The sequence below is a fragment of the Oncorhynchus tshawytscha genome, linkage group LG19 (genome assembly GCF_018296145.1).
Source record: "Oncorhynchus tshawytscha isolate Ot180627B linkage group LG19, Otsh_v2.0, whole genome shotgun sequence".
Classification (NCBI taxonomy): domain Eukaryota; kingdom Metazoa; phylum Chordata; class Actinopteri; order Salmoniformes; family Salmonidae; genus Oncorhynchus; species Oncorhynchus tshawytscha.
Window position 1 is genome coordinate 44,434,520 of NC_056447.1, and position 16,877 is coordinate 44,451,396.

The window sequence follows — 16,877 nt, forward strand, 5'->3', positions numbered from 1 at the left end:
TCAGAGCTTGATTTTGGGTTTTGCAACTGCAGTTGAAGTTCTTGAAATTTTCCGTATCAACTGTAATGATGGACTGTCATTTTCTATTTGCTCATTTGAGCTGTTCTTGCCATAATAAGGACTTGGTCTTTTACCAAATAGGGCCATCTTCTGTATATCCCCCCTACCTTGTCACAACACAACTGATTGGCTCAAACACTTTAAGAAGGAAAGAAATTCCACAAATGAACTTTTAACAAGGCACACCTATTAATTGAAATGCATTCCAGGTGACTACCTCATGAAGCTGGTTGAGGGAATGCCAAGAGTGTACATATGTACACATATTTTTTACATACATTTTCCTTCATTAATTTCCACGAATCCTACCACCCCTCCCCTTATTGGAGTAAATTAATGAACAACAACACTTGGGCTTCTACTTCCATTTTATACATAGTATTTACATTTTAAGGACACAATCTATTTTGCAATAGTTATCTGTTGTTTGTTTTTACTCTTATCCTTCCGCTATCATCAACCCCTCCAATCTATTTCTGAAGACCATCCAGTTTGATTTCTATTTGTCATATATGTTTAACTGAGCTGTTTCACAAAGGTGCTGAACCTATATACATTTTACAGAAACAGTATATTTTACGTTAGTTATCTTGTTGTTATTAGACCCACCCTTAAGCTACATTCAGCCCTTCCCATCTATCTCTGAACACTATCCATATTGGATTGTATTTGCCATATATTTTTCAACTGTCTGTGATGTTTCACAAAAGTTCTGAACCTTTCTATTCTCATAGTTCCATGGATTGTAAATTAAAGATAAACATTTTTGCTAAAACTCTTATTATATCATAGATCGATTGACTAGGACTTTTCAAATCACCCAGTAGTGGTATCTGCAGAGTTAACTCCAGGTAAATGTTGAAATCTTCAGCCATTCCTGGACCTGTGACCAAAAACAACTTACATATGGTCAGTACCAAAACAAATGATCTAATGATCCTCTCTTTTCGCAGCAAAATCTGCAGAACTGGGATGTTTGTATCCAACATATATATAACATTATATTGGCTGCAAGAGTTGTATATAATCATTGAAATTGAAACATTCTATGTTTTGAATCTAGCGTCGTTTTGCGTATCAGTTCATAAACCATGTGCCATGGAATTGGTACATCTAAAATCTCTTCCCAACTATTTAGCAATCTATATGGCACAGCTGTTATTTGGTCCTTAAATTAAATTGGTATACTTTTTTATTGATCACAATTTTATTTGACCAGTTTTGGTCTTTAATGCAGGGCTGACAGACAATCCACAGTTTTTCTTTGTGGATTTTGATTTGTGCTTGGGCTCATTGTTTTGTTCGAAAATCTACTTGGGGTTAAGCTTCAGCCTCCTGGCAGAGGCAACCAGGTTTTTGCCTAAAATATCCTATTACTTGGTGGAGTTCAAGTTCATGATACCATTGACCTTAACAAGGTTCTCAGAAACAATGGAAGCAAAACAGCCCCATAACATCAAAGATCCACCACCATATTTTACAGTAGGTATGAGGTTATTTTCAGCATTTGCATTCTTCTTTCGAGGCCAAACCCACCACTGGTGTGCATGGCCAAATAACTATATTTTCATCTCATCTGACCATAACACCCAGTTCTTATCCAAGTGCCAATGCCATTTAGCAAACTCCAGGATTTACATTGGTTGGTTGCTCTCAATAAAAGCTTTTTTTATGGCAACCCTTCCAAATAGCCTATTGTCATGGAGGTGGCATCTAATTGTTGATTTGGTGACCCCAAGATGAGGCCAAGTTCTGTAATTCTCCAACTGTGGCCCTTGGTCTTTTCTTTGCCTCCCGAACCATCTTCCTCACTGTGCGTGAGGACAAGATACAAGTGGGTCTTCTTCCAGGCAAGTTTATAACTGTTCCAGTGGTTGTTAATTTCGGTCATTGCTATAATTGTATGTAGGAACTGGAAAGATGCAGATTAGATGAAAAATGACGTGAACACTTCTGAGGAGCAGGAGGCTGTTTTCTGAGAAAGTATATTGGAGCTTTCCATAGCCAGAGAGAGACAGAGTAGCTAAGAGGGGCCTTTACTGAGACGAGGCGGCTGGGGAAAAGTGCTTCTTTGACATTTTTATCACACAATACGAGAAGGCAAAAACCCATCCTTTATTGATAAGACTATCTAGAAAATAAAGATGTGGAGGTTCAAAGTACAGCAAACATGACAGGATGCAAGGAGTTTGACTGGATCTGGGGGAGGACAAACAAGCAAGCTGTGAAGGTCGCTTCACAAGAACTTAAGCATATGAATAACAAACTTGGACAATGGTCACTACATCGGAGTCAAGGAAAATACCAAATCTACAACAAAACATCCTATACTCAGATTAACACCCAATTCCTTAACTCTTTACATCGCGGGCACACCTTAATACTTCAAAACATGCTTTTCTTTGCTGTGCTGAAAAGAGAGCTGTCTTGATGCTCGTGACATTTCCTGATTTTTTTTAATGTTAAATAAGCCTCACATTCAAACTCCTGGAAATTCATCAGAAGCTAATTCTGGCAATGACAGTTTCAAAGATTGCCAAAGATAGCTATCTCCAAGAGAAACAACAAAGCATATTGAGTCCTAATGTGCTGTTCCCCTCTAAAGAATGCCTCAGCAGTGTGTACCATTGGATACGTCACCTTAGGTAAGCAGCCCAGTGTGGTTAGATCAATGGGTCAGTCTAGTCTGAACAGTGGAGTCAGTCTGCTTCTGGTTAAATGCCTCAGAGATCGATAGCTTTACAACTTCCCTCGGCTGAGCTCATGTCCCAAATGGCACCTTATTCCCTATATTGTGCACTTATTTTGACCAGAGCCCAGGGCTCTGGTGAAAAGTAGAGCACTACATGTATATAAGGAATAGGGTGCCATTTGGAACGTGGCCTGGGTGTACTTTTGGAGGCCGGAGAGAATAGTTTCCTACCATTGAGTTGTATAGTCTTTGAGGAGTGATTCAACAAATGTTTCAGACATACAGAGTCAACCAAATTAAAGAGAGAACCATTCAATTCATCTTTTGTGTGTGTGTGTGTGGGGGGGGGGGGCATCGTTCTGGGTGGTAATGTAATGTTGAAAACTGAAAACAGTGACTGAACGATGGCTAAACATGGCTGGTGACATGGCTGGCTCAAGACAGCATGGAAAGTGAATAGATAAATAAGTGTGTTTCCCAAATGTATTACCCTTTCCATAAAGTCTCTCAGCTGTTGATATGACTCTTTTTTTGTACTCTACTACTGAAAATTCTTGCTCTGCATCAACTGGTAACATGATAGTAATGTCTATCAATTAATTAATATTGTGTAAGTTCAGCTGAAAAATAAATGATGAGTTATACTGATTCTTGTCCTACAGTTGATTCTTTACATGAATGAATAGTGTGCCTCATCACATGTACTACTCACCCTGTATATCCCCCCTCCCCCACACACACACCATTTTAGCAGACACATGTTGCTCCTGTGTGGTTTCTGCAGTGCATCTCCCAACACACCTGCTTGTTTCAAGCAGCGTAACATCGCCAATACCTCTACAGCCTGCGGATAATGAAAGGGATGGGGTGAAATATTAACTGGCCGTAATGAAAGATAGAGCTGTGATCCCAGAGGAGGAGGAGAGGAGAGAGGGAGGAGGAGGAGAGGCACCAATAAAATAGTGGCGGTAATAGAGAGGCCTTGGTTCAAAGGGCAGCTGGCAGAGCGGGGAATAAAAGAAGCGCTACATAAATCACTCCACACTGGAGGTCTGACACCAGCACTCCCTCCATATGGCACGACACCTGGCGGAGAGAGAAACCAACCCCGCTATCTCAGCATGGAGAAGAGGAGAGAGAGAGCATTGTCCTGGCTGGGTAGGTACTAGGTTATCTCCACAGACACAAGGGTAATGTCTACACACACAACTCAATGTGCTAAACAACATCTGTACTGTACAGAGGGCGGAGTGTTAGCTAACAATTTTGGCTGCAGGAATATAGATTCATAAAGCCTGGGATTCATGAGAAAAACCTACCCCACTGTCTCAGCATGGAGGAGAGGAGAGCATTGTCCTGGCTCTAGCTGGCTGGGTAGTACACAGGTAACCTCCACATACACAGGGGTAATGTCCACCCACACGCACCCACACACTCTGTGCTGAACAACCCAACCTCTGTATCAAACAGGAGGACAGTGTTACTTTTCGCTATACATTTTGTCTTCAGGAATATTCATTTGTAACATACTGCAGCCTGGAATTTGTGAGAGGAAACTAACTCGTAACGTATTCTTAGTACAGCATAGACATAATTTCAAAATGTATAAGATTCAGAGAAAAATCTTCAGGGACCATATAATGAAGAGAATGCTGGGCTAATTAGAACAATATAATGTCAGAGGAAAATAAAACATTCATAGTACACATGTTGTTGCCATGTGATTTTTAAAACACGTATAGAATAATTAATCCTATTAATGTGGTTTTATGAAACGCTCTTTTTTCCGTTTTCCACACAGTCTTCATAGATCGATATCTAGGCTATATATGGACCGATTTTTCTCTTTGTCAACATTTTGGTTTACATCTCGGTGGCTAGATTGCACAATGAATATATAAAAGAATCTGTGGTGTTTGAGTACATGCCGTCTACAAATGGTAGGGCAGGAATTAAATTGTTGCAGATTGTGGATTTTTTAAACAATACATTCTGGCCTATGGTGAATGGCTGTACTACCTCTGTTACTGAACATACAGTGCCAGTCAAAAGTTTGAACACACCTACTCATTCCAGGGTTTTTCTTTATTTGATCTATTTTCTACATTGTGGAATAATAGTGAAAACATCAAAACTATGACATAACACATATGGAATCATGTAATAACTAAAAACATGTTAAACAAATCAAATTATTTTATATTTGAGATTCTTTTCCTCTGTCCAGTGTCTGTGTTCTTTTGTCGATCTTAATCTTTTATTTTTATTGGCCAGTCTGAGATATGGCTTTTTCTTTGCAACTCTGCCTAGAAGGCCAGCATCCCGGAGTCGCCTCTTCACTGTTGACGTTGAGACTGGTGTTTTGCGGGTACTATTTAATGAAGCCAGTTGAGGACTTGTGGGGTGTCTGTTTCTCAAACTAGATGTACTTGTCCTCTTGCTCAGTTGTGCACCGGGACCTCCCACTCCTCTTTCTATTCTGGTTAGAGCCAGTTTGCGCTGATCTGTGAAGGGAGTAGTACACAGCGTTGTATGAGATCTTCAGTTTCTTGGCAATCTCTCGCATGGAATAGCCTTCATTTCTCAAAACAAGGATAGACTGACCAGTTTCAGGGGAAAGTTCTTTATTTCTGGCCATTTTTAGCCTGTAGTCGAACCCACAATCGCTAATGCTCCAGATATTCAACTAGTCTAAAGAAGGCCAGTTTAATTGCTTCTTTAATCAGGACAACAGAAGCACAAGCATTTCGCTACACTCGCATTAACATCTGCTAACCATGTGTATGTGACAAATAAAATTTGATTTGATATCCGGGAGCGTAATCATAGCCTCAAACGCATTAGCATAACGCAACGGACATAAATACCCCTAGAAACTTTTCCTATTCATGAAAATCACAAATGAAATTAAATAAATATATTCACACACAAGCTTAGCCTTTTCTTAACAACACTGTCATCTCAGATTTTCAAAATATGCGTTACAGCCAACGCTAGACAAGCATTTGTGTAAGTTTATCATGGCATAATGCTATGCTAGCTATGCTGGCAGCAGGCAACATTTTCACAAAAATAAGAAAAGCAACCAAATTAAATCATTTACCTTTGAAGAACTTCGGATGCTTTCACTCAGGAGACTCCCAGTTAGATAGCAAATGTTCCTTTTTTCCAAAAATATTATTTTTGACTTTTTTATTTTTGACTGAAAAAGCTCCCGTTTCTTCACCATGCTTGGCTGAGAAATCGACCGAATAATGCTACAACTATAACGCCAAACCTTTTTCAAAATTAGCTACATAATAGACAGAAACACGTTGTTTAGGATCCATCCTCAAGGTGGTTTTAACAAATATATTCTATAATATATCCGTTGAGGCAGTTGGTTTCTCATAAGAAGCGATTGGAAAAATGGCTACCTCAGTATTTTACACAAGGTTTTCTGCGGGAGACACCATGTGACCACATGCCATATATGGTCCCGTATAGCCATTCTTCAAGGGAAATGCCTAAAAAGACATCACAATGCTGTAGACACCTTGGGGAAAACGTGGAAAACGTAAGCTCATTCACAGCCATATAAGGAGTCATTGGCATGAGGCGGTTTCAAAAAATGCGGCACTTCCTGGTTGGATTTTTATCTGGGTTTCGCCTGTAACATCAGTTCTGTGGCACTCACAGACAATATCTTTGCAGTTTTGGAAACATCAGAGTGTCTTCTTTCCAAAGCTGTCAATTATATGCACAGTCGAGCATCTTTTCGTGACTAAATATGTTGTTTAAAACGGGAACGTTTTTCATCCAAAAATTAAAATAGCGCCCCCCAAACTGGTTAATGGACAAAAAAAATGTTTTTTTTTCAAAAACAAGGACATGTCTAAGTGACCCCAAACTTTTGAATGGTAGTGTATATGCAGTGGATTGGGAAAATATTCAGACCCCTTGACTTTTTCCACATTTTATTATGTTACGGCCTCATTCTAAAATGTCTTTGTTTTTTTCTCATCAATCTACACACAGTACCCCATAATGACAAAGCAAAAACTGGGTTTGTATTAAAAATAAAAACACATTTACATGAGTATTCAGACCATTTACTCAGTACTTTGTTGTAGCACGTTTGCCAGCAATTACAGCCTTGAGTCTTTTTCAGTATGATGCTAAAAGTTCGGCACACCTGTATTTGGGGAGTTTCTCCCATTCTTCCCTGCAGATCCTCTCAAGCTCTGTCAGGTTGGATGGAGAGCATCACTGCACAGCTATTTTCAGGTCTCTCCAGAGATGTTCGATCAGGTTCAAGTCCGAGCTCTTGTTGGGCCACTCAAGGACATTCAGAGACTTGTCCCGAAGCCACTCCTGGGTTGTCTTGGCTGTGCGCTTAGGGTCGTTGTCCTGTTAGAAGATTAAATTTCACCCCAGTCTGAGGTCCTGAGCACTCTGGAGCAGTTTTTCGTCAAGGATCTCTCTGTACTCTATCATCTTTGTCTCAATCCTGACTAGTCTCCCAGGCAATGCCACTGAAAAACATCCCTGCCACTGCCATGCTTCACCGTAGGGATGGTGCCAGGTTTCATCCAGACATGACGCTTGGCATTTAGGCCAAATAGTTGAATCTTGGTTTCATCAGACCAGAAAATCTTGTTTCTCATGGTCTGAGAATCTTTAGGTGCTGTCGTGCCGATTGATTAAGGTGGCGACTGCTGTTCATCGAACTGTTTATAATTACGTGATTAAATTAATCAGGTAATTTGTAACTCAGTAACCTAGGGCACCATGGGAAAGTTTGGCTTTATTGATGTCATGACGTTGCCCTCTTTGGGTACAGCAAGCCCCATCCCCCTCTCCCTGCCTCCCCCTTGCCTACTTCAACTAGGCTGCTGTGGTCAGAGAGAGGTCGTAAATTCCTGAGGAGAAGACCCTGCCTCATGGCCACACAGTATAAGAGACAGAGTGAATTTTCATAGAGAACAAAGGAATTTCTTACACCTCACAGAACTTGAAGTCCGAAAAAATGTCATGTTCCGGAGAAGGTATAAAAAATCGGTGAAGAATCCAGCTACGAACTGGTCCATTTGTTACAACTTGGGGAAGCTCATGGGAGATGGTGTGGCCACATTTACATAAAGCTGTTTATATAATAGCCTCAGATATGAGGTTTACATCAAATTGTTGTATAAGATGAATGAGTGAGTGTGATACTGTTTGTAAAAGTGTGTAATGTGATTTTGGACTGTTTAATGAAGGAAACTCTAATTCCCTTTTGAGTTTAACTAAATCAGAGGACCACCCCTGAGCCCAGTTAGAGTCAGGCATCCTGGGACAGCCCCTTTTCTGCAATTCCGAATAAAACCCAACTTTGAGAAATTCTCAACCAGACCATGTTTTTCTCCATTAAGAGGTGACAAAGGTTGTAGACCATTGCTGAATCTTTTAACCATACCACGTGTTAAACTCTTTGACTATTGATACCGACAGAATAAGAACAAGTCTTTGATATTAATTACTAGTCTGCAGCTAGGAATTCGGTATCATTGAACTCAAAGAACGACAACCGCCAAAACATTCATTCTATAATGAATGAAGGAATGTCTCTCTGAACAATCCACTCTAACCACACCAGAGAGAGAGAGAGGGAGAGAGACGGACAATTCTACAAAAGAAACAAGCTTTTCACCAGCGATCAAGACCACACACTGAGCGTAAATATATTGATTGATTGCAATTGTTCCCGAATGAGTCTGTAGTGACTTCTCAGCTGACCCCCACTCCCCATTGTGTCCACCAAGCCGTGATGCCGGTTTAGTCCACTAGGGCACATTCCCTTATCATTTCTTGTAACCATATTGACTTTGTTTGTTTATGCAGTTCTGTGAATTACTTAGTTAGTAATAAATAAATGATTTAAGACAATTGATGTATGGATGACTCATAGTGAAGACTGGGTTCGTGCAGATAACCAACCATTTATGACGTTTGGAATGAGACTAACGTGAGGTAAAATAAAATAAAAATTAATTTGAAGACTAATTGATCAGATAAAATATCTGAAAGGTTATATTAGGAAATTATAACCTTGTAATCTGAATATTTTCCTTGGTGCCCCGACTTCCTAGTTAATTACCGTTACATGATTAATCAGTTTGATCGCATAATACTAATTACATAGTTTTTATCAAAGATTCTCTAAGTCTTCAGTTTAATGATAGTAAAGACACGACATTGAGTTTCTATTTCCCAAATTAACTCAAAGAATATCAGAATATCGATTTTACAACAGTCACGAATGAATTAATTTCCTCTACAGTCCATTCTGAATGTCGCATATTCTGGCAATCTGCACAAACCCGAGTCCCACTAAATAAGTCTGTACCACACCAATTGAGTTGATTATTTATATACTAACAAGCTAGAATGATTATATAAGCTACACATACACACAGTCTAGGCTATTGATTAGAACTTAGGACAATGAAACAGGTCCCTAGAGGGCCAACACAATATTACACGTGTTACACAAAATTGGGATTTCAAAAGAAAGAGAAAGAGAGAAAAGCACACTTGGGTACATTTGTAAATGATGTTTAGTTTAGCCCTAACCTTGTTCCGAACTGCCGCTTTTATGGGTCAGAATATAAAGATGTAATTACTTGTCGAAAGTCTCCGATGGGGTATCTCCTCGTGGACCGAGTTACGACTTCTCCTCTGAATGCGACACTTCTGTTTTTACCGGGTGTAACTCTCGGATTGTCCACACAATGTCAGTATCCTTTCTCTTAGTGGTCTGTTTCCTCACCCTTGTTCTGAAAGAGGGGTCTTCTGAGGACGGCTAAACAATCATATAGGTGGTTCCAGCGTGGGAATGAAAGCAGTGTAGACACACGATTCCTTGGAGAGAATAACCGGGTGGTCCTGCTTGAATTCACCCTCTTAGACACAACTACTCATCCGTAACATAGACTGTTAAAAGGTCCCTTTGTCTTCTTCAACCTCGTGTTGCATTTTGGGGTTACAACTATTCGGACCTCAGCTACAGCTCGTGATCACCTAGTCAATGTTAATTCTTAACTCAGGGCATGTTCTCTGGGCATAACTAGTTACGAGGCAATCCCATTTAGACAACTAACTTCACATTTCATCTTTACAAAAACCTTCTCTTTGATCTGGACATTTTCCACACATGGTACAGTATGCAAACATCAGGTAAATATTATGAAAATTCTTCAAGTTACAATGTTTTCGTTATAATGTCATTTAACTTTAAATATCATAACAAAAATGACATTCATTTTCATATTCCATCTATCATCATTACTACCATTTTGGCTGACGAAACATATTGTCCCAAAGTCCATTTATTGCACGTTACTGTTCTGAGGTAGGTTCTCTATAGGCCCATCATAGATTCAGTTCCTCCACAGTGAGAGGACAAATGGATTTTGCCTGCTCCCTTAAGATATACAATGGGCATGAGGTGTCATAAAACCCCCCCACCTCCGTACCTCTCGATCTCTTCCCCCTCTGGCAGGTGTGAGAGATGTCTCTTGTAGGAGTGTGGTCCACGGTAACCTGACCCAAACAGGCCAGTCATGACAGTGCCTTTTGGCAAACTCCACGAGGGCTGTCATGTGCCATTTACTGAGGAGTGGCTTCCGTCTGGCCACTCTACCATAAACGCCTGATTGTTCGAGTGCTGCAGAGATCGCTGTCCTTCTGGAAGGTACTCCCATCTCCACAGAGGAACTCTGGAGCTCTGCCAGAGTGACCATCAGGTTCTTGGTCACCTTCCTGAGCAAGGCCCTTCTCTCCCGATTGCTCAGTTTGGCCAGGCCGCCAGCTCTAGGAAGAGTCTTGGTGGTTCCAAACTTCTTCCATTCAAGAATAATGGAGGCCACTGTGTTCTTTGGGACCTTCGATGCTGCAGAAATGTTTTGTTACCCTTCCCCAGATCTGTGCCTCCTGTCTCAGAGCTCTACAGACAACTCCTTCGACCTCATGGCTTGGTTTTTGCTCTGAAATGCAGTGTCAACTGTGGGACCTTATATAGACAGGTGTGTGCCTTTCCAAATCATGTACAATCAATCAATCTTTCTTACCCTTTCTGCTGTTGTCTATGCCCAATAATGTTTGTACCATGTTTTGTGCTGCTAACACGTTGCTATATATAACCATGCTATATTTTTGTCTTAGGTCTCTCTTTATAAAGTGTTGTGGTGTCTCTCTAGTCGTAATGTGTGTTTTGTCCTATATATATTTATTTTTTTAAATCCCAGAAAATGATAATGGTGGGGTGGCAGGTACGAGTGGGTCGCCAGGGCGCGCATGCTCTGTCCCATCGGGGAGGTAGGTAGGGGGGTACCACATCTCCCCCTCAAGCTGGACGCGATTTTTGTTTCTTTCTTGTTGACGGAGCTTGCTCATCCGGTTATACACCGTCCGGTTACTTCCTGCGGGTGTTCTTCACGTATCAGGCGAGAAGCGTAATGGTGTGGTCTAACGCGGGTCCTCGGGCGGAACAGCTGCCGTGGAATGGACCGGATGAGCAAGCTCTCGAGCCACACCCGTGGCAAGCCTTGGGCTCGTCACATTCCTTGGCCTCGTGCTCTTCCGACCCACAAAAACGACATTTCTTGGAGCTGCACGAGGCCAGGATATGGCCGTAGGCCATACAACGCCTGCAGAACGGGGGCTGACGGGCATAATACAGCGTCCCCCTGTCAGCCCCCAGGGAGAACATCGCCGGAGGATGGAGGTAGCCATCCACACTCTTCGGGGACTCCCTGAGTAACGCCTGGAAACCTCTTCTCCCGTTCCAGAAACCCAGGAGTCCCTGAGGTACCTCGCTGAGGAGACATTGTCCATGTACCTCCCCAGAAAGGCCCTCACTTCTTCATCCTTCACGTGCGGATTGTACATGGTTACGGTGACCACCCTGAAGCTGTTCCTTGCCAGGCTGGTCACCGTGTAATGGCACAGGGGTTTCGCTCCTTTTCCTTCTCTCACCTTCTTCATAACTTCGTCGTGTTTTTCTTCCACTTGTAACGTCACATCATATCCTTTCTCGATGGGATTCCCTTGAAGGCATAGTATATCTTTTACTTCCAGCTGTAGGCATCCCATCAGAACATTTCTCCCGAAGGTCTCTCTCCCCCAGGGCTCCTTATCCTTATCTGTCCAAGAGAACCTCACGGTATTAACCAGACCAATCCCAGGTACCCCTATGTGGGGATTTTTCTGTGCCATCTTCACAAAAAAGCTCTCTTTTACACAGAAGCCAATAGAAACAAAAAATGGAAAATCTGATAAAAATCAGATTTTTAGAATGGAAAAACTCTCCCTCCTATCCTACCTTCGACCTGAAATGAATACATCTTCTTTAATAAGACGAAGAACATATACTAGAACAATACTTATGTAAATAAACAAAGAGATAGGAACAACGACACCTAAGGACAATCACCCACGACAAACTCAAAGAATATGGCTGCCTAAATATGGTTCCCAATCAGAAACAACGATAAACACCTGCCTCTGATTGAGAACCACTCCAGACAGCCATAGACTTTGCTAGATAACCCCACTAGCTACAATCCCAATACATACACACCAAAACCCCAAGACAAAACACACCACAATACAAAAACCCCATGCCACACCCTGGCCTGACCCAATACATGAAGAAAAACACAAAATACTTAGACCAGGGCGTGACATTATCATGCTGGAAAATGAGGTGATGGCGGTGGATGAATGGCACCACAATGGACCTCAGGATCTCATTACGGTATCTCTGTGCATTCAAATTGCCATAGATAAAATGCAATTGTGTTCGTTGTCCGTAGCTTTTTCCTGCCATACCATAACCCTTTCTCCACCATGGGCAACTCTGTTCACAACGTTGAAATCAGCAAACCGCTTGCCCACACAACGCCCACACAACGCAATACACTCTGTCTGCCATCTGCCCAGTACAGTTGAAACCGGGATTCATCAATGAAGAGCACACTTCTCCAGCGTGCCAGTGGCCATCGAAGGTTAGCATTTGCCCACTGAAATTCTTTGGTTGTGCAAACCCACAGTTTCATCAGCTCTCCGGCTGGCTGGTCTCAGAGGATCTCGCATGTTAAAAAGCCAGATGTAGAGGTGGCGTGGTTACACATGGTCTAGGCCGGTTGGACGTACTACCAAATTCTCTAAAATGACATTGGAGTCGGCTTATGGTTAACATTAACATTCAATTCCCTGCCAACAGCTCTGGTGGACATTCCTGCAGTCAGCATGCCAACTGTACGCTCCCTCTAAACTTGAGACATCTGTGGCATTGTGTTTTTTTGACAAAACGTTTTTAGAGTGTAATGATGTGTAATGATCATGCTGTTTAATTAGGTTATTGATATGCCATACCTGTCAGGTGGGTGGTTTATCTTGGCAAAGGATAAATGCTCACTAACAAATCAAATCAAAATCGAATCAAATCAAATCACATTTTATTTGTCACATACACATGGTTAGCAGATGTTAATGCGAGTGTAGCGAAATGCTTGTGCTTCTAGTTCCGACAATGCAGTAATAACCAACAAGTACATTAACCTAACAATTCCACAACTACTACCTTAGGATAAAGGGATAAAGAATATGTACATAACATGGATGTAAATGGATGTAAACAAATTTGTGCACAAAATGTGGACAAAATTTGAGATAAATAAGCTTTTTGTGCATATGGAACATTTCTGGGATCTTTTATTTCAGCTCATGAAGCATTCCATGTTGTGTTTATATTCTTGTTCAGTAAATATACTGTATCTCAGTATTTATATTATTTATTTTATACAGTCTTTTTTGCTCAATCTTATCAAGGGTGCCAATAATTTAGGTCATGACTATATATCTTTTGACAAAAGAGAGGATGTTGTGTAGAAAGCCACATATAAAGAAATGTGATGCCCATTCCATAATGGAGGATGGCTGGATGCACTCTGCTGGAGGCTACTGCTGGGTGCATTGTGCATCCACTCTTACAAGAATTGAAAAGATGGACCACCATTAACAGAGTTCCACTTAACAGTAGCAGCACTCAAAAGGCTTATTATGTAAGGTTATATGTGTTGTGATGTAGGCTACTTTAAATCAGACTGTTAACAAAAACGTAGAAACCTTAGTGGGGTGGTGGCGGCTCCAAGATAGCTGTAGGATTAGCTGATGCCCAGCATCTGCAGTCTGCAGGCCGAGACTCTTCCTGATTGACTGATTGATTTGAGGATAATTTGTTGTTTTTCATAAATGACGAGACAGGTTTTAACTGATGATCCATCTGGTTATTACAGATTTACAGCACAGCGGGCTCTGTCTCTGTGAGGAGAGCTGTTGAAGTTGTCACTTCCTCTAAATGGTCTTCGATTTAGAAGCATGCAGACTGACTGTCGGAGGGACGGTCGGTCGGGTGGACGGTCGGAGAGACGGCAGGCGTTAGGTAGTGCGTATCACCCAAATGCATTAAGCCTTTAGTCTTTAGTGATGCTGTTATATTCAGCCAATACTTAATAGTCACCTTCAAATAGGCCCTGCTGGGGAGATTCTGTTTGTGTATTTTTGGAAAGGAAACTTTTTTTCATGAGTCTCTTTCCAGGCCCATTTTGTCTCCCTAATGTTCACATGATGCATCTCTCTTAGCTTAATTGTCTCATATTGCAGTATTGAGCTTGTAGTTTACATATTAAAGTTTTGTGAAACTGACACTGGTGAAGCGGCACTGACTGAGCCAGCATCTCATTTTTAATGTTTGAGTAGCTACACATGTATTGTTTGCATCACTCTGTTCTGTCACCATATCAAAGTTGTTGATAAGGATGCTGCTCCAAAATGATCTTTCTAGTGAGTCCCGCGGTGCGGCTCAAGAACAACTCAGTCCCAAAGAGCTTTCAACCGTTCTCGTTTTTTGCTCATTTACAATTCAAATAATGTAAATACCCAATTAGTGCTAAATGCTTCACTACGAAATAGCGGCCTGTGTTTCTTGGCTGTGATCTTTCCTGATTTGGCATATTTTGGGGAGTGTGTGTGGGGGGGGTAGAGAAGGAAATAGAGAGAGCGAGAGGGAGACAGAGGATGTAGAAATTATGAACAGAAAGCACATCACAGTACCAGCCAATGGTTATTGTAGGGTGCTAAGAGCCTCCAGTAAAGAAGCCAAGCTGGAGTCAACTCTCCGGAGTGCGCTACCTTCAGCAGTACTAGAGGACCTGTGGTAGGCTCTCTGGTTTCCTCGGTTACTGAAGCCTTAGTGAGCAGAATATGTCTGAACCTATGTAACAGGTTATATAGTGTGATGCACTCACTCACATAGGCTACCCACTTACCACCAGAATGGGAAGTGATGTGCTGTACGGCTGTGAGGAATTATTTAGTTTCAAGCACTCCGCTCCTCTAAGCCAAAATGCCATCCATCAAGTGCACTCAGCATGGGAGCTTGTTCCAGAGAGGATCCAAGCGCCCTAAAAGCCCTGCTAACCGAGCGCGCTGAAAACTCGAGTCACAGAGATCAGTGCATTTATAAAGCTTCTATGCTCAGACCAATGTTTATACATCACTCTGTGTGCAGAAAAGCATTAATGGATAGAGGGCCATTCTTGCAACCAAAAATACTTGACCCAAAAGGTGCTTTGGTTCTCTAAGGAACATTGTGAATGGCTGGTTTACTTAAAGTGCTTTTGTGGTAATAGTAGCCTACTCTGTGAGAGTCTCTAACAGATTGTGGTATAACTGGCAAGCACAAGGCCATCTCAGATTGTGGTGAAGTTGTTGACTACTAAGAACACTATGATGTTCCCTCAAGAAAACAAACTTCTTGTCTAAGATGACCCCTCAGAACTCAGGATGTCTGGCATGATGAATGGAAGAACCATTCAACACAGAGTTTGTTTGTCTCTTGGTGTCAGTGTGGTTTTCCAAGTCTTAATCAGATGTTTTAATGTGCTGAGGTGACATTTCATTTGACCATCATAGTGGGTTGGGTTCAGCATTAATGAGAGAGATGCCCCAGCGACACTAGCTCCAACGGTAGGTCTAGGGGATTGACAACCTCTCCTGAGCTGCTGGTAATTCCCTCTAATCTACCTCTCTCACCTTGGCTACCTGCTATAATCACCGCACTAGGAGGAGGAAGACAACGTTTAAATGAACAGCTTAACGGGTCATTAGGAAAAGGTAAATTATTCATTAAGGAATGTGTAATCATAGCAGGGCCTTTGGTGGCAGGCAGCTGCGTAGCATAGCGCCGCTCGCTGCTTTTGAATGCCACATACGCTGCTTGAAGGGAATTCTCTGAGTCCCCCCTTTGAGAGCTAGCTAAGCTAGCCACTACCGCTCAGTGCTCAGCGCTCGCTCACATTGACAGGAGCCATGAAGAAGCACTGGGATCAGAGGATCCAGGAAGAGGAGCTATTTTTTAAATATATTTTTTTAGAATTTTTTTATTTTACCTTTATTTAACTAGGCAAGTCAGTTAAGAACACATTCCCACATCACACCCTGACCCAACCTAAAATCTACGGTCAGGGTGTGACATCATTCAAGGGTTTTCTTTATTTTTACAATTTTCTACATTGTAGAATAATAGTGAAGACATCAAAACTGTGAAATAACACAGATGGAATCATGTAGTAACCAAAAAAGTGTCAAACAAATCAAAATATATTTTATATTTGAGATTCTTGAAATAGTCCCCCTTTGCCTTGAAGACAGCTTTTCACACTCTTGGCAATCTTTCAATGAGCTTCATGAGGTAGTTGCCTGGAATGCATTTCAATTAACTTCTTAAAAGTTAATTTGTGTAATTTCTTTCCTTCTTAATGCATTTGAGCCAATCAGATGTTTTGTGAGAAGGTAGGGGTGGTATACAGAAAATATCCACATTTATTAAATGACCAAGTGCATATTATGGCAAGAACAGCTCAAATAAGCAAAGAGAAACAACAGTCCATCATTAAGTTAAGACATAAAGGTCAGTCAATGCAGAACATTTCAAGAACTTTGACATTTTCTTCAAGTGCAGTCAGAAAAACCATCAAGCACTGTAATGAAACTGGCTCTCATGAGGACCGACCGTAACTTATGGAGGAGGAGGTGTTAT

General features: G+C 41.4%; 1 pseudogene; it reads left to right on the plus strand.

Annotated features, from left to right (window-relative positions):
- Positions 1-16,877, plus strand: part of LOC112219141 — a 228,866-nt pseudogene that overhangs the window by 151,157 nt on the left and 60,832 nt on the right.